The sequence below is a fragment of the Saccopteryx leptura genome, chromosome 8, assembly GCF_036850995.1.
Source record: "Saccopteryx leptura isolate mSacLep1 chromosome 8, mSacLep1_pri_phased_curated, whole genome shotgun sequence".
In the NCBI taxonomy this organism is placed as follows: Eukaryota; Metazoa; Chordata; class Mammalia; order Chiroptera; family Emballonuridae; genus Saccopteryx; species Saccopteryx leptura.
This window is the reverse complement of record NC_089510.1, coordinates 56,475,472-56,499,621: the sequence shown is the minus strand read 5'-3', so window position 1 is coordinate 56,499,621 and position 24,150 is coordinate 56,475,472.

Sequence of the window (24,150 nt, the reverse complement as noted above, 5' to 3'; positions counted from 1 at the left end):
GTCACCAGCTTGAGCGCGGGCTCATCTGATTTGAGCAAAAAGCTCACCAGCGCAGGCTCATCTGATTTGAGCAAAAAGCTCACCAGCTTGGACCCAAGGTGACTGGCTCGAGCAAGGGGTTACTCGGTCTGTTGAAGGCCCGTGGTCAAGGCATATATGAGAAAGCAATCAATGAACAACTACGGTGTCACAACAAAAAACTAATGATCGATGCTTCTCATCTCTCTCCGTTCCTGTCTGTCTGTCCCTGTCTATCCCTCTCTCTCTGACTCTCTCTCTGTCCCTTTAAAAAAAAAAAAAGGTGCTGAACATCACTAGTCATCAGAGAAATGCGAATCAAAATCAAGACAAATTATCATCTCACACCTGTAAGAAAGACTACCATCAAGAAGATGAGATGAGCCCTGGCTAGATAGCTCAGTTCATTTGAGCATCATCCTGATGCAGAGGTTGCCGGTACAATTCCCTGGTCAGGGCACATACAGGAACAGATCAATATTCCTGTTTCTCTCTCTCTCTCTCTCTCTCTCTCTCTCTCTCTCTCTCCTTTCTATCTTCTCTCACTAAAATCAATTAAAAATAAAAAAGATGAGTGTTGGTGAGCACGTGGAGAAAAGGGAATGTTTGTGCACTATTGGTGGAATTTCAAACTGGTTCAGACACTGAAGAACACTATGGAGGGTCGTCAAAAATTGAACCTATCAAACCAGAAATCCCACTTCTGGGTGTATATTCAAAGGAAATGAAAAGAGGTATTCAAAGAGACATATGCATTCCCATGTTTATTGCGCATTTTAATAACCAAGATATGGAAACAACCTAAGTGCCTGTCATCAAATGAATAGATAAAGAAACTACGATACACACACACATAAATGGAATGCTGTTCAGCCATGAGACAAAAGGAGAATCTTTCATTTGCAGCAACATAGATAGACCTTGAGTACATTATGCTAATTGAGATAAGTCAGACAGAGAAAGACAAATACTGTATGATATTTCTTATATGTGGAATCTAAAAAATTGAAATAGGAAAAACAGAGCAAAGTGGTGGTTATACCAGGGACCCACGGGTGGAGGAATGAGAAAGATGTTTAAGGATGCAACTAGTGGGTAAGACACAGTACAGTGCTTATAGGCAACAAAACTATTATAAATATTAAACTTGCTAAGAGACTTGATTAAGATCTTAATTGTTCCCAATACTAAAAGAAATTATAATTATGTGATGCTGTAGAGGTGTTAAGCTAACACTGCAATGTCAGTCATCACAATATAACTGTGAAATCAATATGTTGTACACCTTAAATGTATTTTTAAAAATGACTGCTTGCTAAAAAAGCGCAGTCCGAAGACAAGTGTCTCAGTGCTCTTTTCAAACCTACTTCCACTCAATGCCCTTGTACATAGGAAGTTTGGAGCTTTCGTCTGACCTGAGGTGGCGCAGCGGATAGAGCGTCGACCTGGAAAGCTGAGGTCACCTGAGCTTGCCCTGTCAAGCAACAACTAAAGTGAAGCAACAATGAGTTGATACTTCTTATTCCCCTTCCCCCTCTCTCCTCTCTGTTGTAAAATCAATAAATGAAATCTTAAAAAAAAAAATTGGAGCTTTCACACTATTAATGTTTATGTTTAGATTTATCACTACTAATTTTTCACTTAAAATAAGAATGTCTCAATATAAATTCTAAGGTAGCTAGGTAGGGAAACTGGTACAGCCACTCTGGAGACCAGTTTAGCAGCTTTTTTACAAAACTAAACACACCACTACCATGTAACCCAGCAATTACACTCCTGGGCATTTATCCCAGAAAAACCATGTTCACATAAAAACCTATACACGGATATATATATATATATATATATATATATATATATATATATATATATATCAGCTTTATGATAGCCCCAAACAGAAACCAGCCCAGATTCCTTAAACAGGTTAATGGTTAAACAAACTGTGATATATCCACACAATGGAATACAACTCAGAATAAAAAGGAACAAGCTATTGGTACATGCAGCAACCTGGATGTTCATATGATTTTCAAATATATTGTCATGAATTTGTTCATAATATCCTCTTAGCTTTTTCATACCTGTTTACATGTTTAGTGACTCCCCCTTCCGCAGTCCTGTTACTGCTTATCATGTTTCTCTTAGTAGTCTTCAGTAGCATTTCAATATTAATAGTCTTGTCGAGGAACCAATGTTTGCCTTTGATAATTCTATTTCATTGTTTTCTGTTTCTCCTTCATTCTGCTCTTTAATTTGTTTTTTCTTTTTAAAATTTTTTTATTTTTTATTTATTGATTTTAGCAAGAGAGGGAGTGAGAGAGAAAGAGAGAGAGAGAAAGAGAGAGAAACATTGATCTGTTCCTATAGGAACAAACCAGCAACCTCTGCGCTTCAGGACGATGCTCTACCAACCAAGCAATCTGGCCAGGGCTTTTTAAGTTTTTATTTATTGATTTTAGCAAAAAGACAGAATAAGAGAGAGAGACATGAACATTGAGCTGCTGCTGTACGTGCCCCGATGGGATCAAACGGAAACCTCCGCGCTTCAGGACAGTGCTCTAACCAACTGAGCGATCTGGCCAGGGCAATTTGTTCTTTTTCTAACATCTTAAGATGAACACTTATCTCATTAATTTTTTAGCCCTTTTTTTGGCATATATACATTTATATTAAATGTCCAGAATAGACATCTATAGAAACAGAAAGTAGATTAATGGTTGCTAGTGTTGGTGACTGGGAAGAGGGATTAGGAAGCAGTAGAGAGTGCTTGTGGTGATGATGAATATGCTAAAAACTCCTGAATTGTACATTTAAAATGAGTCAATGATATGCTATATGAAGTATATCTTAGTAAAGCTGTTAAAAATACATACTGCTTGATTTTACAGTGTGTCTGTAAAGTCATGGTGCACTTTTGACCGGTCACAGGAAAGCAACAAAAGACAATAGAAATGTGAAATCTGCACCAAATAAAAGGAAAACTCTCCCAGTTTCATACCTATTCAGTGCAGTTCGATGTGGGCTCACGCACAGATTTTTTAGGGCTCCTTAGGTAGCTATACCGTATAGCCTCTACAGACTCGTCACTGACTGATGGCCTACCAGAATGGGGTTTCTCCACCAAACTGCCGGTTTCCTTCAACTGCTTATCCCACCGAGTAATGTTATTCCTATGTGGTGGCGCTTCATTATAAACGCGCCAATATTCATGTTGCACTTTGGTCATGGATTTGAATTTAGCGAGCCACAGAACACACTGAACTTTCCTCTGTACCGTCCACATCTCAACTGACATGGCCATGGGCTGCTCTGCTGTATACACGGTGTTATGTCATCATCTGCGCATGCGCACATGCTGCCACATCATTCTACAGAAACTGGGAGGGTTTTCCTTTTATTTGGTGCAGATTTCACATTTCTATCGTCTTTTGTTGCTTTCCTGTGACCAGTCAAAAGTGCACCATGACTTTACAGACACACTGTATTTACAAAACAGTTCAAAAACAGACAAAACTATTATACAATGAGACATAAGGAAAACAATAATTGAGAGGAGTGGTAAGTACCATGCCAACTCTGATAAATTGGCAGTGTTCTATTTCTTGATTTTGGTTAGGGTTACATAAGTGTGTTCATTTTGTAATAAGTCATTAAAAGGAAAAACATCATGCCCGACCAGTGGCGGAGCAGCGGGTAGAGGTTCAACCTGGGACGCTGAGGACCCAGATTCAAAACCCCAAGGTCACTGGCTTGAGCCCAAGGTTGCTCACTTGAGCAAGAGGTCACTGGCTTAGCTGGAACCTCCTGGTCAAGGCACATATGAGAAAGCAATGAACAATTGAAATGTCATAACAGTGAGTTGATACTTATCTCTCTCTCTCTTCCTATCTGTCCCTGTCTGCCTCCCCCAACCCACCCCCTGCCATCTATCTCGCTGAAAAAATAAAAACTAAAAAAAAAAAAATAAAGGAAAAAGCATTTTTTCTCCACACTCAATATTTCTGACACCAGAGGTGTGGGGTTTTTTTTCACATCAAACAATTCTCCACTTCTTGGCAGACACTGACTGGGTGTCCTACAATTTAATTCGATTTTAAAACTAACGGCTTGGAGTTAGCTTGGACCCTAAAGGTTAAGGGGTCAGTTCCACAAGACCACTCTCACTTGAGATGCCAATCAAAAGTCCTAAGTTGTCACTGTACTTCTGACTGACTGGCCATAAATTAGGCATTCCCATGACCCTCTCCTCAAGTTTGATAATTTGCTAGCATGACTCACAGAACCCAAGAAAACAGTTAAACAGTTTACTTACTATTACTGGTTTATTACAAAGGATGTATTAAGTCAGGGGTCCCCAAACTTCGGCCCATGGGCTGCATGCGGCCCCCGCCACACTTCCGGAAGGGGCACCTCTTTCATTGGTGGTCAGTGAGAGGAGCATAGTTCCCATTGAAATACTGATCAGTTTGTTGATTTAAATTTACTTGTTCTTTATTTTAAATATTGTATTTGTTCCCGTTTTGTTTTTTTACTTTAAAATAAGATATATGCAGTGTGCATAAGGATTTGTTCATAGTTTTTTTTTTGTTTGTTTTATTTTTGCTTTGTTTTTTTGTTAATAGTTTTTTTTTTATAGTCCGGCCCTCCAACGGTCTGAGGGATGGTGAATTGGCCCCCTGTGTAAAATGTTTGGGGATCCCTGTATTAAGGAATACAAATGAGGCCCTGGCCTGTCTTCTCAGTGGATAGAGCGTCAGCCTGGTGTGCAGACATCCTGGGTTAGATCCCCGGTAAGGGCACACATGAGAAGCGACCATCTGCTCCTCTCCCCCTTCTTAACTCTCTTCTCTTGCATCTGGTGGCACGATTGGTTTGAGCATAAGCCCCGGGCACTGAGAATAGCTCAGTTGATTCGAGCCTCAGCTCCACATGGGGTTTGCCAGGTGGATCCTGGTTGAGGCACATGTGGGAGTATGTTTTACTATCTCCCCTCCTCTCACTTAAAAAAATAAAGAATACAAATGAATAACTAGATAAAGAGATGCATAGGGTGAGGTCTGGAAGGGTCCCAAGCATAGGAGCTGAAGTTCTTACAGAGTTTTGGGTACACCATCCTCTCGGCATGTGGATATGTTCTTGTTCACTAACCTTGAAGTCCTCCAGCCCCCTTTGGTATGGGTTTTTTTTGTTTTTGTTTTTAGCGAGAGAGACAGAGAGAGGGACAGGAAGAAAAGGAGAGAGATGAGAAGCATCAAGTCTTCATTGCACACCTTAGTTGTTCATTGATTGCTTTGTCATATGTGCCTTGACGGTGGGCGGAAGGGCCTCCAGCAGAGCAAGTGACCCGTTGCTCAAGCCAGCAACCTTGGGTTTCATGCCAGCCATCTTTGGGCTCAAGCCAGCGACCATAGAGTCATGTCTATACTCCCATGCTCAAGCCAGCAACCACGCTCAGGCTGGTGAGCCAGTGCTCAAGCCGGATGAGCCCACGCTCAAGCTGGCAACCTCAAGGTTTCAAACATGGGTCCTCTGCATTCCAGTCTTATGTTCTATCCTAGGGGTCCCCAAACTACGGCCCATGGGCCACATGCGGCCCCCTGAGGCCATTTATCCAGCCCCCGCCGCACTTCCGGAAAGGGCACCTCTTTCATTGGTGGGCCGTGAGAGGAGCACATTGACCATCTCATTAGCCAAAAGCAGGCCCATAGTTCCCATTGAAATACTGGTCAGTTTGTTGATTTAAATTTACTTGTTCTTTATTTTAAATATTGTATTTATTCCCATTTTATTTTTTTACTTTAAAATAAGATATGTGCAATGTGCATAGGGATTTGTTCATAGTTTTTTTTTATAGTCTGGCCCTCCAACGGTCTGAGGGACAGTGAGCTGGCCCCCTGTGTAAAAAGTTTGGGGACCCCTGCTCTATCCACTGCGCCAATACCTGGTTAGGCAGTGTGAGTTTTTATAGAGATTTCATTATAGTACGCATGGTTGATTAAGTCACTGGTCATTGATGATTGACTTTACCTCCAGCCCTTGCCCCTTCCTTCCCAAAGGCTGAGAAGTAGAGCTAAAAATTACAATCTTCTAATCATGGGATTGGTTCTGCTGGCAACCAGCCCCATATCCTTAGGGGCTTTCTAAAAATTGCCTTAGTAACATAAACAAGTGTGCTTGAAAGGAGCTGTTATGAATAACAAAGGACAATCTTTTCACTTTTATAATTTCAGAGCTATTTTTAACTGGAGGATTAAAACCAAATATAGTGAAAGATATTTCTTTCACCTGTTTCTGAGGCTGGGGACAAAAACCATACAAAAAAGTATGGTCCTGTTCTTTTCACTTATCACTTAAAAAGTTACAAGTGTTTAAGCAGCTCTATGCCAAAAACCAGGACAAAAACAAAATATATATTTCTTATATCACAACATCACTACCACTGAATTTGTGAATACTTCCATTTTTTAAAACTCTTACTAAGAAAATGTTTCAGTAGACTTGGTTTGTGTGTGTGTGTGTGTGTTGTTTTCTGTTGTTTTAGTAGATTTGAAATAGATAAACTCTATGTAAGGAACTGTTTTAACCAATTTTCTAATGGGAGCTTCCATTAAGACCTCCCGTCTGTGAATATGCCTATACATATATAATAAATTTGAAAGTAACAAACAGATTTTTTGGCCAATAGCTGATCTAGCTGGAATCTGCTAAAGTCTCTGAGATTAATTCTTGAACAAGAAATGTCACCACAGGCTGTAGGATACATGTTGTCTTCAATTTCTTTACACCAGAAGCAACACCTGAGAAGAGAATTACACATATTTTGTGAGGTGATTCCTTTGGCAGCAAGTGGTATCAGATGTTAGAACTTGGTCCTTGAGTTTGGTTAAGAGAATAATTCAGAGCCAAGGAACTACAGTACAAGGAAAGGTTTATTTAGGAAGTCACAGAGATAGAAATGAGCCGTAGGAGAAATGAGCCAGCTGGGCTGCATGGACCCAGGAAGAAAGTTACAAAGGCAAAAATAAGGGCCCTTGGTACTTAGGAGAAAGAAAGGCAAAGAATGCACCTGGGGAAAGAAGATGGGGAACGTCATGGGCGCACTCAAGAGAAAGAGTGAACCATGCACTGGGTCCTTCCTTGTAAAGGCTTTTATCGCCCTGGCCGGTTGACTCAGTGGTAGAGTGTTGGCCTGGCGTGCAGGAGTCCCGGGTTCGATTCCCGGCCAGGGCACACAGGAGAGGCGCCCATCTGCTTCTCCACCCCTCCCCCTCTCCTTCCTCTCTGTCTCTCTCTTCCCCTCCTGCAGCCAAGGCTCCATTGGAGCAAAGTTGGCCTGGGCACTGAGGGTGGCTCTGTGGCCTCTGCCTCAGGCGCTAGAATGGCTCTGGTTGCAACAGAGCGACGCCCCAGATGGGCAGAGCATTGCCCCCTGGTGGGCGTGCCGGGTGGATCCTGGTCAGGCGCATGTGGGAGTCTGTCTGACTGCCTCCCCGTTTCCAATTTCAGAAAAATACAAAAAAAAAAAAAAAGAGAGAGAGAGAGAGAGAGATAAAGGCTTTTATCTGTTCATTAGAGGTGGAGATTTCAGGAGAGGTCACAGGAGAGGATCTCAACAGAATATTCATCAGCTTTCCAGGTGTGTCTCCTCAGGTCATAGTCTCCACTGATTGGTCAGAGCCAGGGCAAGGGATCATTAGTCATTGCAGCTGCTCCTTATGTCAGCCATGACAACACCCTAACTGGCCTTGCTGTCTCTAGTTTGATCAAAACTCTGTCTCTGTGGTCAACAGACATGAGGCTTTGTTCCTAAGATAATTTGATGCTGGTCAGAACCTCATTGTCCTGAGGGCTTAATGTTTAAGGGAAAGGTTGTCAAGGGCTTGTATGTGGCTTTTCTTAGGACCCCCTTCTTCCTCTAAGAGGATGTACCACATGGCTGGTGACATGCCAGGGAAGGATCAGTCAGGGGATCTAAACTGCATAACCAGTGATGTTAGGGAAGGAAAGGTCACACGGGGAGCAAGGTCCCACCTACAATTGTCTGTTGCTAGGCACTCAGGGATTTTGGTCCTGGGTGGCTTTCTGTACCTGGCTTATCATTCTTACTCTGTTCATGCCTGTCTAACTGCCTAGTATATCAATTTCAGGAAGCACCTGTAGTATAGAAGCAGGAAAGTGAAATGGAGAAGGGGAGGAAGCTGAGAAAAAGTGCATTATAATGTACAGAGTATATTTACCAGTAGGTTCCCTCTCTGGGCAACTGTATCTCAATCCCTGCAGAGAACTTTTGATATGACCATGATCCTCATTTTACAACTATAGATATTAAGTAAACTGCAGAAGCTCCCGGAGGTACGAAGTGATAGAACAAGATAGGTACCAATCTATTCAGAGCCCAAATATAGTTTGGTTTGAAGAACACCAAGTCAGGTTTTAGAAACTGTAATCTAGAAATGAGGGAGCGGGAAATAAGCACAAGCAGGTGCAAGAAAATGAAGAGATTGCCCAGAATCGGCGCTGCTCTGTGGATCTTGCTTTTACATGATGAACAGGTCAGGTGCACAGTTGAGTCTGGTGATGGAACTGATAAAAATGTATGGAATTTTCTTTCTAGAAAATAAGCTCAGACATTCTCAGTGAATCTTTTTGTAATCTTTATAAATTTCCAAGCTAAAGAACTCCCTTTCTCTGAAATATTGATGTAGATAACTATGTGCCTTGCCCATGGGGCTCCAGCAGAACCAATGACCCCTTACTGAAACCAGCGACCCTCAGGGTTTCGAATCTGGGACCTCAGCATCCCAGGTCGAGGCTCTATCCATTGTGCCACCACTGGTCAGGCTCATTTTAACAATTTCTATTTCTACCCACATGTACTACTGTTACAGAGCTCTTAGGGCAAGGTGTCCATTAGTAAATTTACTAATGGTAACTTAACCTCTGGCAAAAACTCCTGGATCTTTTCCCTGGGTCAGAGCCTCTGGAAATGACATTATTCTTTAGTGTCTGTACTCTGAGTTCAGCTCTCAAAATGTAATATTCAAAATATTCCGTTGTTAGTACTCAATTCAGCTCTACAAAAGCCCGCTGTGCTTGTTTTTCAGACTCTTGTTTTAGTAGCACAAAGTACTATTTACTTCTCGGCACTGCTGTTTAGCCTTAGAACACGGCTTTCCTTCAAAAAGCTATACCCTGCAACAGAGAGCAGTCAGGAATCTAGACTGCAACTTTCTTTTCTTTTTTTTTTTTATTTATTCATTATAGAGAGGGGCGAGGGGGGGGGGAGGAGCTGGAAGCATCAACTCCCATATGTGCCTTGACCAGGCAAGCCCAGGGTTTTGAACCGGCGACCTCAGCATTCCAGGTTGATGCTTTATCCACTGTGCCACCACAGGTCAGGCCGCAACTTTCTTATAAGAGTGTTTGTGGGAGAAAATCTTTGAAAAAGACAACTGATGAAAGACTGTTACCAAAATGTACAAAGAACTCTTAAACCTCAACAATAAGAAAACAAACAACCCAATTTAAAGATGGGCAAAACACCTGAATAGACATTTCACCAAAGAAGAGATAGAACTGGGAAGTAAGCCTATGAAAAGATGCCCCACGTCATAGGTCACTAGGGAGTTGTATATTAAAACAATGAGATATCACTACACACCAATTACAATGGCCCAAATCCCAAACTCAAGTAACACCAAATGCTGACAAGGGTGTAGAGCAACAAGAACTCTCATTCATTGTTGGTGGGAATGCAAAATGGTTCAGCCACTGTGGAAGATGTTTAGGCAGTTCTTACAAAACCAGACTTACTCTTATCATATGACCCAGTAATTGAGCTCCTGGGCATTTACCCAAATAATTTGAAAACTTATGTCCACACAAAAACCTGCAAATGGATGTTTATAGCAGTTTTATTTATAATTGCCAACACTTGGGAGCACCCCAGATTCCTTCAGTAGGTAAATGGATAAAGAAATTGTAGTATACCCAAATAATGAAATAGTATTCAGTGCTAAAAAGAAATGAGTTATCAATCCATGACTAGACATGGAAGAAAAAAATTTTTTTTGTATTTTTCTGAAGTGGGAAATGGGGAGGCAGAGAGACAGACTCTGGCATGTGCCTGACCGGGATCCACCCAGCATGACCACTAAGGGGCGATGCTCTGCCCATCTAGGGTGTTTCTCTGTTGCAACCGGAGCCATTCTAGCACCTGGGGCGGAGGTCATGGAGCCATCCTCAGTGTCTGGGTCAACTTTGTTCCAATGGAACCTTGGCTGTGGTTGTGGGAAGTAAAGAGAGAGAGAGAGAAAGGAGAGGGGGAAGGGTAGAGAAGCAAATGGGCATTTCTCCTGTGTGTCCTGGCTGGGAATCGAACCCGGGACATACACACAATGGGCGGATGCTCTATTGTCGGGAGCCGATCCACTAGTGCTGGCTAACAAGGTCACAGCAGAAGAAGATCCACAACTGCTGGTTGACAAAGTCACAGCAGAAGAAGACCAATAGCTGCTGGTTAATAAAGTCACCGCAGTGAAGACTAACAGCTGCGGGTTGACAAAGTCACCGCAGAGGAGAGGCACAATGATACTTCCCCCTTTTGACCTTTTTGAATTAATCTGGCCTTATATCCCCCCTTTTCTGGGTGTGTGCTATCATTTATGGCACAGGGATAATAGTACCGTACTTTCCCTGTAGATTCATAGTAATTTCTTTGGAAATGAGACAGAGGGTGTGAGTTCCACAGAAAAGCCTGTAAGCCCCTTGAACTGGGCTCATAGACATAAGAGGCTGGCTATGATATCCCTCATAAAGGGTTAAGTTGGTAGGAGAACTTCTTCTTATTAATCATGTTAGAAAGAATAGATTGTGACTTATGAATAGGTAGGAAACAGTAACTATACACAGAGCACCTTTCAGCCTTCACTTAATTCATCACTTTTCCTCCCTAGCCTTCTCATGTGGTAGAGTAAAGAAACTTTCCATTCTTCTTGCATACCTGACCTGCAGGTGGTGGAACACTCTGAGAAAAGTAAAGTTAGAACTTAATTAGTGTATGAATATAGTAATAAATAAAATTTGACTAGACAATAGTATCCTAGACAAGGTAGAGTTATTAATCAGTACTGACCTTTTGGAAGTTTGTATCAATATTGTTATTGCTGTTCAAGTTATTGTATAATTGTTCTTTGAATGACTTACAGTTTATAGAAATGAATTAACTGTTACCTAGAAAATGTAACCATAGTGAAACAAAAACAATGATTAATCAATGTATTCTGAATATCATGTGATTGTAACTTAGTGTGTGTGCATAAAAGGAAAGCTAGACCAGCATTTGAGAAGAGATGCCTGGCAGTAAATGCTAACCGGAGAATAAAGAGAAAGAAAAGAATTCGGCTCTCTCACTCGATTCGTGCCGACGCCGTCTCTTCCTGTGGGACCCCTGGATCCTTCCCCCCGGGGCTGGACCCCGGCACTCTATCACTGAGCCAACCGGCCAGGGCTGGCATGAGAGAAATTTAAATGCATTTAACTGAGTGAAAGAAGCTAATCTAGAAAGGCTACTACTGTTTGACTCCATCTATATAACCTTCTAGAAAAGGCAAAATTGTGGCGACAATAAAAGGTCAGTGGTTGCCAGAGGTTTGAAGGAAGGGAGAGATGAATAAACAGGACAGTGAGAATTTTAAGGACAGGAAAAGTAGGTGGCATGATACTGCAATGGTAGGTACATGTTCCTATACATTTGTCAAAGCCCATATGATGGCCTGACCAGGCGGTGGCGCAGTGAGTGGATAGAGTGTCGGACTGGGATGCGGAGGACCCAGATTCAAGACCCCGAGGTCGCCAGCTTGAGCGCGGGCTCATCTGGTTTGAGCAAAAACTCACCAGCTTGAGCCCAAGGTCGCTGGCTCGAGCAAGGGGTCACTCGGTCTGCTGTAGCCCCCTGGTCAAGGCACATATGCGAAATTAATCAATGAACAATTAAGGAATTGCAATGAAGAATTGATGTTTCTCATTTCTCTCCCTTCATGTCTGTCTATCCCTATCTGTCCCTCTCTCTGACTCTCTCTGTCTCTGCCACAAAAACAAAACAAAACAAAAAACCCATATGATGGACACCACCAACAGTGAACCCTAATGTAAACTATGGACTTTGGGGTGATGATGATGTGTCAATATAGGTTAATTAATTATAACAAATATCCCACTGTGGTGCAGGACATTAATAGTGGGATAGGTTGTGCATATGTGAGGGCAGAGGTAAATAGGAACTCTTTTGCTTTCTGCTTATTTGGCTAGGAACCTAAAACTGCTCCAGAAAATAAAGTTCAGCAGGTTTAAAAAAGATTTTATTTATTGATTTTAGAGGTGGAGGGGTAGGGGAAACGAGAAGTAGTTGCTTCATTCTAGGTGTTCATTGGTTGCTTGTCATATGTGCCTTGACCAGGCAAGCCCAGGGTTTCCAACCAGCAACCTCAGCATTCCAGGTCAGCACTTTATCCACTGCGCCACCACAGGTCAGGCCATCAAGTTTTTGTTTGTTTGTTTATTTGCTATTTTAGAGAGAGAGAGACAGAAAGATTGATTTGTTCTGGTAAGTGCCCTGACCAGGGATCAAACCCTCAACCTCTGCGTATCAGAACAGTGCTCTAACCAACCAAGCTATACAGCCAGGGCTCATCAGTTTTTTTAAAAGTTGGAAAAGTGATACAACAAGGCACGAGAGTTGGAAAGAAGAGCCTGGCAGAAGAGATAAAAAATTACAAAAGATTGGGCAGACTAAAGGCCAAATAGGGTAGAGGCAATGAAGGACGGGAAGGTTGTGCTTAGGTCTACAGACAAGAGGCAGTCAGTGAAAGCAGGGGAAGGGAACAAACACTAGGTCCGGAGAGGCAGGCCGCATCCTACAGGAAACAGCGCTGGTGGGTGGCAAGCTCTGATCCTGGAGCAGAAATGTTTGCTCTCCGCCCTGTTCTAAATGTTCTTCTAGGGAGTGGGGCTGGTCCCACAATGGCTTATTCTGGGTGAGCTGAAGAGAGATACTAGATTACATCAGAGTCTCTGCCATTCTTTCCTTCCTTCTGTTTTATTTCCTTGTCAAAGTTCTGGCCACAGAGCTACATATAAGAAAAACATTGTTAGCTCCAGAGAAATAGAGGGCTCCAGAAGAAACCTCAGCAAAGAAGAACCTGTCCTGTAAAGCCTCCTTCACTGAACTGTTAACACCTTGAGGACAGAAGACCTAATTATAAAAGGCTTAATTAATAAGGCAAAGTTATGAGACTGACAGGCTGCCTGCTGCGCTAAGAGGGCCGCTATAAGTCAAAGTTATCCCCCATAGTAAGCATGTTAGCAATGGAACAATTCTAGGGAAGGCTAATTCAGTGACAGTTTTTTTTTCTTACCCTTCTGTCAACTTCTCCATATTTTCCCCACTCTCCATCCTCTGGCAACCACTTTTTGATAGATATATGTATTCCAAACTGCCCTCTTGATGTTCCGCTTATCTGTCAGACCTCACCCTTACTGGACTATCGCCCCTGAGACAGAGGAATTCCAAAAAGCTGAGAAGCCGCCCCAAGGAGGGGCTCCAGACATACCAGGACTTTTGATTCAACACCCACATGCTCAAAGCCCCCCAAGGAGGAGCATTCTGGACACACCAGGACTTTTGCCTCAGTATCCCCTCAGGCTCTCCAAACACTATATAACCCACCCCTAGTCTGTAACCGGCGCTCTTCTCCCCAAGAGAAGTGCCCGTCAGGGTTCCTTTCTTCCTTTCAATAAAGCCTGTTACTCTGGTCTTTCAGACTCCCATGTATTCCAACACTTTTCTACTCTCTCTTTCCATGAGTTTGACCTTTCGTTTAGATTTCACCTATAAGTGATACCACACAGCATGAGGCCCTCCAGGTTCATTCATGTTGTGACAAATAGCAGGATTTCCTTCCTCCTCAAGCACTTCAGTTGTTTCCATACCTTGGCTCTGAGTGTTAATGCTGCAGCGAACATGGGAGTACAGATAATCTCTTTGATACCCTGTTTTCATTCCCTTTGGATATACACCCAGAAGTGGGATTCCTGGATCATGTGGTAATTCTATTTTGACTTTATGAGGGACTTCTATTATGAAGCTTCTGAGAAACTTTTCATTGTGATAGGTTCTTTTCACTTTCCCCTCTGCTGTCCAGCTTGCTCTGTGAGGCAGGGTCCCTTCATGGTCCTAACACAGGGCTGCTGCTGTTCCCAGGGATCATGTGAAAATTCATGAATTTGAGGGGATGAAGAGAAACCATTTTCTCCCATGTGTTTCTTCCTAGTATCAGAAAACTTTCTCCCAGTCACAAAAGGACAAATATTGTACAATTCCAACTTATACGATTCAAATTTATAGAGACAAAAAGTGGAATGGTGGTTTCTGGGACCGAGGAGATGGGAGAATGTGCAGTTAGTGTTTAATGCAGGGGTCCCCAAACTTTTTTTTTTTTTTTTTTTTTTTTTTACAGAGACAGAGTGAGTTAGAGAGAGGGATAGACAGGAACGGAGAGAGATGAGAAGCATCAATCATTAGTTTTTCATTGCGTGTTGCGAAACCTTAGTTGTTCATTGATTGCTTTCTCATATGTGCCCTGACCGCGGGCCTTCAGCAGACCGAGTAGCCCCTTGCCGGAGCCAGCAACCTTGGGTTCAAGCTGGTAGGCTTTTGCTCAAACCAGATGCGCCCGTGCTCAAGCTGGCGACCTCAGGGTCTCGAACCTGGGTCCTCCGCATCCCAGTTCAACGCTCTATCCACTGCGCCACCGCCTGGTCAGGCAGGGGTCCCCAAACTTTTTACACAGGGGGCCAGTTCACTGTCCCTCAGACCATTGGAGGGCCAGACTATAAAAAAAACTATGAACAAATCCCTATGCACACTGCACAGATCTTATTTTAAAGTAAAAAAAAACAAAACGGGAACAAATACAATATTTAAAATAAAAAACAAGTAAATTTAAATCAACAAACTGACCAGTATTTCAATGGGAACTATGCTCCTCTCACTGACCACCAATGACAAACTATAGAAATGATCCCTGAAAGTATAGTCTTGACCACCAATGAAAGAGGTACCCCTTCTGGAAGTGCGGCGGGAGCCGGATAAATGGCCTCAGGGGGCCGCATGTGGCCCGCAGGCCGTAGTTTGGGGACCCCTGGTTTAATGGGTACAGTGTTTCAGCTGGGGAAGGTGAAGGAGCTCTAGAGAGGGATGGTGGTGATGGTTGAACAACAGTGCAGATGTACTTAATGTCACAGAACTGTAAACTTAACAATGGTTAAGAGTGGCCTGACTGGTGGTAGAGCAGTGGATTAAGCATTGCCCTGGGATGCTGAGGACCCCAGTTCAAAACGCCTCGGTCACTGGCTGAAGTGCAGGCTAGCCCACTTGAGCACAGAGTCACCGGCTTGAGTGCAGAATCACTGATATGATCCAAAGGTCGTTAGCTCAGCTTCAGGCCCCCTAGTCATGGCACGTATGAGAAGCAATAAAAAAAAATGGTCAAATGGAGAAAAAGTTTTAAATTGAGATGTAGTTAACATATAACATTATAGTAGTTCCCCTTTATCCACGGTTCACTTGCTGTAGTTTCAGTTACCCACAATCAACCATGGTCCAAATATATTAAATAGAAAATTTCAGAAATAAACAATTTAAAAGTTTTAAATTGTTTATCATTCTGAGGAGTGTGATGAGATTGCCAGCTGTATTGACCCACTGTGTCTCGTCTGGACCATGAGTCATCTCCCTGTCCCACTTCCCATGCCCATTAGTCACTTAGAAGCCATCTCAGCAGACCTACTGTCACTATATCACAATGCTATTGTTCAAGCCACCTTTACAGTATGCTAACACTATGTCACAATGACTACATCATTCACCTCACTTCATCTCAGCACTAGGTATTTGATCTTAAATCATCACAAGAAGAGGAAGGATGAGTAAACTACAATAAGATAGTTTAAGAAAAAAACCATATTTACGTAACTTTTATTATAGTATATTGTTATAATTATTCTATTTTATTATTAGCTATTGTTAATCTCTTAGTGATCTAATTTATAAATAAACTTTACCTTAAGTATGTATGTATAGGGAAAACATTGTGCATGTAGGGTTCAGTACAATCTGTGGTTTTAAGGCATACACTGGAAAGTATCCCCCACAGACAAGGGGGCCTAGTGTATATTGTTTTCAGGTGTAAAATATAATGATTTGATATAAGTATATATTGAGAAATTATTAACACAATAAGTCTAGTTAACATTCATCACCACACAGAGCTACAAATCTTTTTTTTTCTTATAATGAGAATTTTTAAAATCTACTCTCTTAGCAACTTTCAAATACACAATACAGTATATTATAGTCTGCATACTGTCCATTATCTCCCCAGGACTTTCTTATACCTGGATTTGTACCATTTGGTATATTTCACCCACCTTCACCAAAATAGTAAATTTTATGTTATGTATATTTTATCACAATAAGAAAAGAATAACTTCAGAAGCCCCACAGTAGACCTCCTCTCACATTTCATAGCTGGAATTCTACCACCTGCCCCTTTCTAAACCAATGATAATGGCAATAATAATGAAATTAATATGAATGATTTAGTCTAATTAAGACTCACTCCCCTGTCTGACCTGTGGTGGCGCATGGGGAACGCTGAGGTGGCTGGTGGTTCCAAATCCCGGGCTTGCCCAGTCAAGGCACATATGGGAGTTGGTGCTTCCTGCTCCTCCCCTCCTTCTCTCCTTCTCTCTTTCTCTCTCACTCTTCCCCCCACCTCTCTAAAATAAAAATTAAAAAAAAAAAAAATTGACTCCCCTATGACTGGTAGTGAGGAGCCACTGCGCCACCTCACCCGCAGGTGTTGTAAAGTAAAGTACCAAAAGCTACAGAACTAATATTAGTATTTTGGGAGGCTTGAAGAACATTTTATTAATTTGGGTTAAGGTGTGCAGAGAAATTGTGAGAAATAGTCTCTGTACTGTGTGATTGGCATGACCAGGATGGCCCTTGGCATTGTATTGTAAATGCAAAGGGGTGAATGGCTAGCCAGGTACAGGGAGAGAAAAGCCAAAGTAAACCTTTTCTTATAACTATGAGCCATTTGCGGGCATTTGTCCCCACAGAAACTACCTCTCCTATGTAAATGCATGTGATTAACACGTGTGACTCTGGACAGAGAGATGGCAGATAAACACTAGATAATATAGGAATGCCTTTTAATATGTAAAGAGACATCTTTCTGCCATTGTGTTGACTTGTAAATTTTGTTTTCTCCAAAATGATGTATGGCTTGCAAATTGAATGTGGTCCTATCATGTTAAAGGACATATGACTATAACCAATAGTGGTAAGGGGCTCCTAATTACAATTTTTGCTTCTGTACTTCCCACTTACAAAACTATAAAAACTAAGTAGAACAAAGGGCCGGTGTGTGCGCTCCCTCAGACCACTGTTGGAGTTGCCACCACTTGGCCAAGCTAGACAATAAAGCTTTGATATGTAATCGACGGAATTTGTATATGTAACCACAGAGTTGAGAAATGATAGATAGTTTGGAATTCACATATTTATCATTTCTCAACTCCGTGGTTACATATAAAAGAAAGGCAGTTATTTAATTTTATAATATATGGTGAGGGGTGATGAGGAGAAAGAAGAGAAAAAATTGGAAAATTATTGCTTCTTCTGGAGAGAACTCAAGAAGGGAATCTTGCCAAGCCAAGTCCCTCATCCAGTTAAGGAGGTCATCAATTTCCATGCTGTGAGGTCTGAACCAGGCGATGTCTCCAAAAATCTGAGTGAGGAAGTAAAAAAATTTTGCGAGGTAATAATTGTTAGTTGCTTGCTGCAAGTGCCAAGTGAACAGAGTGACATGGTGATACATGGTCTCCTGGATGAGCCTCATGAGACATGCTGGTCTGATTCCTCTCAAATGAAAGGACATGTGGAGATTTTAAGATACAGGAAACCTGTTGGTGTAAGTTTTTTTAGAAGGATTGAATATGTGTGGTAAAGAGGAAGAGGGTTTGGAGAACATTCAGGAGGGAACTTCTTGGGCTGAGGGACGGCTTCTTCCTGCTGCCATCCCTACCTATTTGATATTTCCCTCATGAAGTTCTCCTTGGGGTACTGGGGAATAGGAGTGTTAGGAGCATTTGATTGTAGGTAATCCTAGAGATTTCTCTCATCCCAGCCTGTAGGAACTTAATAAAGAAAGAGGCAAGTATTTGGAGATTAGCAATGCAGAGATAAGGAGGGTTGTATAGAGGTGTGTGTGTGAAAGTTCTTCCATGGTAAAGTTAGAGATATTTTTTCCTGGCAGACCTGGAGAGAGCAGTTAGCTTGAGTTAAAAGAAATGTTTCATGTCCGTTTGTAGGCTCCAAGAAGACCCAGTGGTCTTGTCCCCTCACTATGTGAAGGGAAAAAGACTGAGAAGCGTTAAGAGGTGAATGCTATTTATTCTCCTAGTTCTTCAGGAATATGGGAGAGCTTTAGGGTTAGGGGACTTGTAAAGGTTGAAAGATAGAATTTAGGAGGTTTGCTGATACAGGGTTTCACATTTTTCTGTTTCATGAGGGCAGGTTTCAGGGTTGATGTGTAGGGTTAGGTAGATTTTTCCAGTTGTCTGATTGGCGAAGGTCTGCATGCAGTTCTGTAAGAAACTAGTAAACAAATGTAAGAGGCAGGGTTTAAAAGTTAGAAAAGTAAATAGGAGAGTGAGTGGACTAATGAAAGGCAATAGTAAGACGCCCAGTTTGTGTGAAACCACTGATTCCATGTTTACGAATTCGCTGGGCTTCAGAGACAGAGAGAGAGAGAGAGAGAGAGAGAGAGTAAATAGGAATAAGACAGGGCAGTGTGGCTAGTCCCCTTGTCCCTAGATCTATTTTTGTAGAGATTTCTAAAGCAATAAGAAGAGAAATTACCTGTATAGCTTGTTTGGTCCTTACATTGATGGATAGTGTATTAGGAACTGGAAGAGGCTCATGGGGTGGGATTAGGTTGATATTTAGGATGAGATAGATTAGGGTACAGGTTTTTGTCTAATTAGTATGGAGATGCAGATAGGTGTTGGTCCCACACGAGTAGAAAGTTCCTGATTTGGCCCTGGCTGGTTGGCTCATCGGTAGAGCGTCGGCCTGGCGTGCGGGGGACCCGGGTTCGATTCCCGGCCAGGGCACATAGGAGAAGCGCCCATTTGCTTCTCCACCCCCCACCCCCTCCTTCCTCTCTGTCTCTCTCTTCCCCTCCCGCAGCCAAGGCTCCATTGGAGCAAAGATGGCCCGGGCGCTGGGGATGGCTCCTTGGCCTCTGCCCCAGGCGCTAGAGTGGCTCTGGTCGCGACAGAGTGACACCCCGGAGGGGCAGAGCATCGCCCCCTGGTGGGCAGAGCGTCGCCCCTGGTGGGCGTGCCGGGTGGATCCCGGTCGGGCGCATGCGGGAGTCTGTCTGACTGTCTCTCCCCGTTTCCAGCTTCAGAAAGAAGAAAAAAAAAAAAAAAAAGAAAGTTCCTGATTTGGTGAGGCAGGCTGAGAGGTGAATAGAGAATAGAAGGACAAGGGGTTGGTTTTGTTTTTCTGTTTCTGAGCTCCAGATGGTCAGGGTGGAGGAAAGAGTCGTCCTAATAAGTGGGGAGGGTAGAGGATTGTTAGCTAGGGTGACTGATTAAACATTCTTTGAAAACCAGTTTTCTGACTGTACAAATTCTTTTTTCTCGGTACAAATCTCCTACAACCTGCACAAACCTTCTACAACTTACATAAACCTTCAACTTTCATGCACTTTCTTATCCAGAAATAACTGGCCTTCATAACAACTTGCTTTTCCTTTTTCTTTCAGAAGTATTTCCATACCTTATACCTTCTATTATCAAAACCATACAATTCCTTTCTAGTCAGAACTCTTGATTTAAAAAATTTAAACCTCTAGTGACAATCAAGTTGACTTTCTTTTTATCCTAGTTTCCCTTTTCCCAAAGCCTGATTAAAAGAGTCCTTAGTTTTTTCATATATTTGCCATACGTAGACCAACCAGCTTCAGGTTTGTGATTGGAGTAAGGCATGCCGTTTTTCTATTTTAGCAGCAGTGGGAGTTGTCAGGATCATGGTGTGTGGACCTGTCCATGTGAAAGTCAGTCCTTGGGTGATGTAATGCTGGAAGTGCCTCTTGAACAGTGTTTGAACAGTTTGCTGAGTGACCTATAAAACCTGCAAGTACTTAGGGAAAGGGTGTTACATTTCTACACTTTGCAGTTAAAGTTTAAGTCCTAGTGACCACTGCTTCTAGCTGGAATTACCAGCAGGTCCCAGCCTATAATAGGCATGGGGCATTGAGATAAGAGAAATAAAGGAGATACTAAACATTAAATAAAGCAATAAAATCAGACTGTCAATACCCACAGTAGAGATCTTTGAGGGATAAGTAAAACTTAAATATTCAAGTAAGGCATAGTAGATGGCCCTTGTGTTTACAAGAAATGAGATTAGTTTATCTGCTACTTGGAAGAAATACCTTAGGCTGTGAACGATGTCCTTGGGCCTTCAGTGGCAATTCCCAGCACGCTGGGCAAGGTCAGGTCACAGGTAGCTGGAGCAGGGCTAGAAGAGACTGAACCCTCCCTCCATGGAGAAAGGGGGCAGCTTACCTTCTCATGTCCCTCTTTCCACAGCACAGGTGTGTCACCGGTGGGGCCGGGAAGCCTGGCAGGCTTCAGTTCAATGACCTTTCTTTCCACTCTGGAGCAGGGCCTTGATAGAATACTGTGAAACCCCTTAGGGCGCTGGAGCCAAAAGTTGGTATTTCCTGACTTCTTTTAGGCCTTATTTGCCTTTTCTGTTACTTCCTTGGTCATTATAGACCTTAAAAGCCATGCTCAGAAGATCTCACTGAGGGGCTTGACTAAGAGAGCAAAATTAGGAATTCAGTGTTTAAAGAAGCCTATTAGACTGAGGAAAGAAAAGATGTGATTTGTTGTGGTAGGTGGTTGGAGACTGTGGAGGGTCTGAGTTTGATCTAGGGTGAGACTTCAGGTGGTGGGGGTTAAAGTAATGCCTAGATAGACTAGGGACTGAGAATAAAGTTGAGCTTTAGCAGAGAAGACAGGATAACACTTCATAGCGAGGAAGTTAAGAAGGGTGGTGGTGAGTCTCCTTGAGGCAGGCAGGGAGGGGCTACAGAGGAGTAGGGTAAGAGAGTAGTAGTTTTGAGATTGCATGCTGCTAAATCCTGAGCTAGTGCCTGCCGAAACAGGTGTGGGCTGCTTTTGATCCCCTGGGGTAAAATAGTCCATGTAAGTTGCTGGGCTGCATTAGTGTCTGGGTAAAGGCAAACAGAAAGTAAGAGTCAGGGTGTAGAGCAGGGGTCTCAAACTCGTGGCCCGCCGAACAATTTTGTGCGGCCCGCAGACTAATCCACGAAGTTCAAAATATTTTGGATAAAATTAAGTAAGCCTAGGGGCCTACTTGTATTTTCATTTCTCTAGCATCCTAGCTAGATATTAGCTTAGTTAACAGCAGTTGTGATGCGAACTACAGTTTCTGGTCGTTTTGTGACACTGAGTAAACTGCATGTACGATTGTGCTTGTTGTACTGATTTTTTTTTTGTTTTCAACTGCAGTGAGAAAAGTGTTGTGTAACAGTTGCCTTTTGTAGACCTAGTGCGGCCCGCCGAACGGCTGTGATCTTGCTCTGCGGCTCACATGCTGAGTTGAGTTTGAGACTCCTGGTGTAGAGGAATGGTAAAGAAGGCATTCTTGAGGGCTAGGATTGTGAATGAGTGGTGTTTGAGAAAATGTGTGACAGTAATTTACAGAGATTAGGGACTACTGGATGGAGGGGAATTACTGCCTCATTGATTAGGTATAAGGCTTGTATGAGGTGATAAGCTCCTGAAGGTTTTCGAACAGGAAAGATGGGGGTATTGCAGGGAGATTCCATGGGGATGAGTAAACCTGGTTTATGAGGTGGGTAATTACTGGTTTAAGGCATTAGAAACAGACACAGTTACACATTAAACAAAGACTTCACATATTATGAATAAAGGAATTTAAATGAGCGCGCTTTACTTGTTTCAATTCACTAGAAATATTTTCTGACAAACAATGAGACAAAACAGATTACTTACTCACATAGCTTAATATACAATTCTGTTTTTTAAGTTTTCCGGGATGGCAGGGAATTGCCAGCAAAGAGGGGAGGAAGAGAGAAAGCAGACGGATGGACAGTGTGAGCAGCTGGATGGAAAGAAGGAAAGTCAGAATCTGCAGGAGGAGAGAAGGAGGTTAAAGTATTGGTGTGGCGCCACATGGTCAGAAGAGTCAAAAGGATTTAGAGCTCTGAGGAGAGAGGAGAGGGCAAGGAGGAAAGAGGCACAGTCACAGTTTGTAAGGAAGGAGGAGGGGTCGGAGAGGAGACAGACAGAACTGCAGTTTGTAAGGAGGGAAGAGAGGTCAGAGATGAGATAGGCATCGCAGCCAGAGCCACAGCTTCTAAGGAGGGGGGAGGGGATGAAGAACACAGTAGAGAAGGGAGAGGCCCCAGGCCAAAAAGATTTGCTGAGAGACTAGAGAGGGGTCCCGAGAGAGGGGTGCCCCGGGGGTCAGGCAGAAGGAGAGAGTTTGGGAGTCCGCGGAGAAGGAAAGATTAGGAGCAGAGGTTTTAGGTGAGGTTTCTTTGGCCAAAACCAGCCTGCATGTGGAACAGAAGGCACAGAAATTAAGGACAGGAGAGAAGGGAGAAGAAAGCCTACACGTAAGGAATTTCTGATGCCCTCCCCTCCGGTGGCAGAAATTGTCAAGATGTCTTAGGATATTGTAATTGAATGTCCTGTTTTCAGGCCAATGGGAGTCATTGTCTAGTCTGTACTGAGGCCATGCCCTGTTACAGAAGAAGATTAATTTCTTCAGTTTGAGGTCTGAGAGACCGAGTTTGGTGAGGATTTTTATGAGACATCCTAGAGGTGTCTGGTCGGAAGGCTTAGACTCTGAAGAGCCCATAGTGGAGACAGGTGAGCAAGAGGGGGCGTCCCCGCCTTTTGTCACTGTCCCAAGAGGAGAGAATCTCCGTGTGGGGGAGTCGTCCCTGATAGAGGTCGTCACCACCTGTCAGGGAGCTCCGAGGACGAGAAGTCCGAGAGAGTGGAGAGGTTTGGCTAGGCGCCTAGTCTTCCGTGCAGTCCACTGAGACTGAAAGTCAAACCCCTCAAAACGTGAGGCATATCAGAGAAAACCATCCGACCAGAAAGGGGTGTTTTTAGAGAGAAATTTAGAGGCCAACCGGGGAAGGGGAAGGGAGAAACTCCTTACCTTCTGGTCCAGCAGGGGTTCAGGACAGGGTTAGACTGCCGGCCAATCAACCCACAATTACACGTCCAAACAGAATCAGGGAGTAAGCCCGGGATGAGCTGCCGCTGCCCATTGCTTCCCTGGTTGTAAATTTGAACGGCAAAGAGGGATCGTCCAGGCAGTTAGTACCCTGTCGCGGGTTTCGGCACCAGATGTAAGAATCTGTTGGAATCCATGGGAGTCCGAAAGACCAGAGTAACAAGCTTTATTGAAAGGAAGAAAGGAACCCTGACGGGCACTTCTCCTGGGGGAGAAGAGCACCAGTTACAGACTAGGGGCGAGTTATGTAGTGTTTGGGAGAGCCTGAGGGGATACTGAGGCAAAAGTCCTGGTATGTCCGGAATGCTCCTCCTTGGGGGGCTTCGAGCATGTGGGTGTTGAATCAAAAATCCTGGTATGTCCGGAGCCCCTCCTTGGGGCGGCTTGTCAGTTTTTTGGAATTCCTCTGTCTCAGGGGCAATAGTCCAGTAAGGGTGAGGTCTGACAGATAAGCGGAACATCAAGAGGGCAGTTTGGAATTCACATATCTATCAGTTCGTGTCTTCAATGTTTCGGGTCCCTCCGGATTAGGATTAACATTTGGGGGGCTCGTGCCGGGATCGAGGGACCACCATCAGTCTGCACACCAGAGCTTTCTTGTCCAACCCCGGGTAAGTCGAACAAGGTCGTGGCTGTTTGTTGCCACTCCACGAGCTGGGAAGGGGCTGGTGGCCATCTCCTCTCGGACG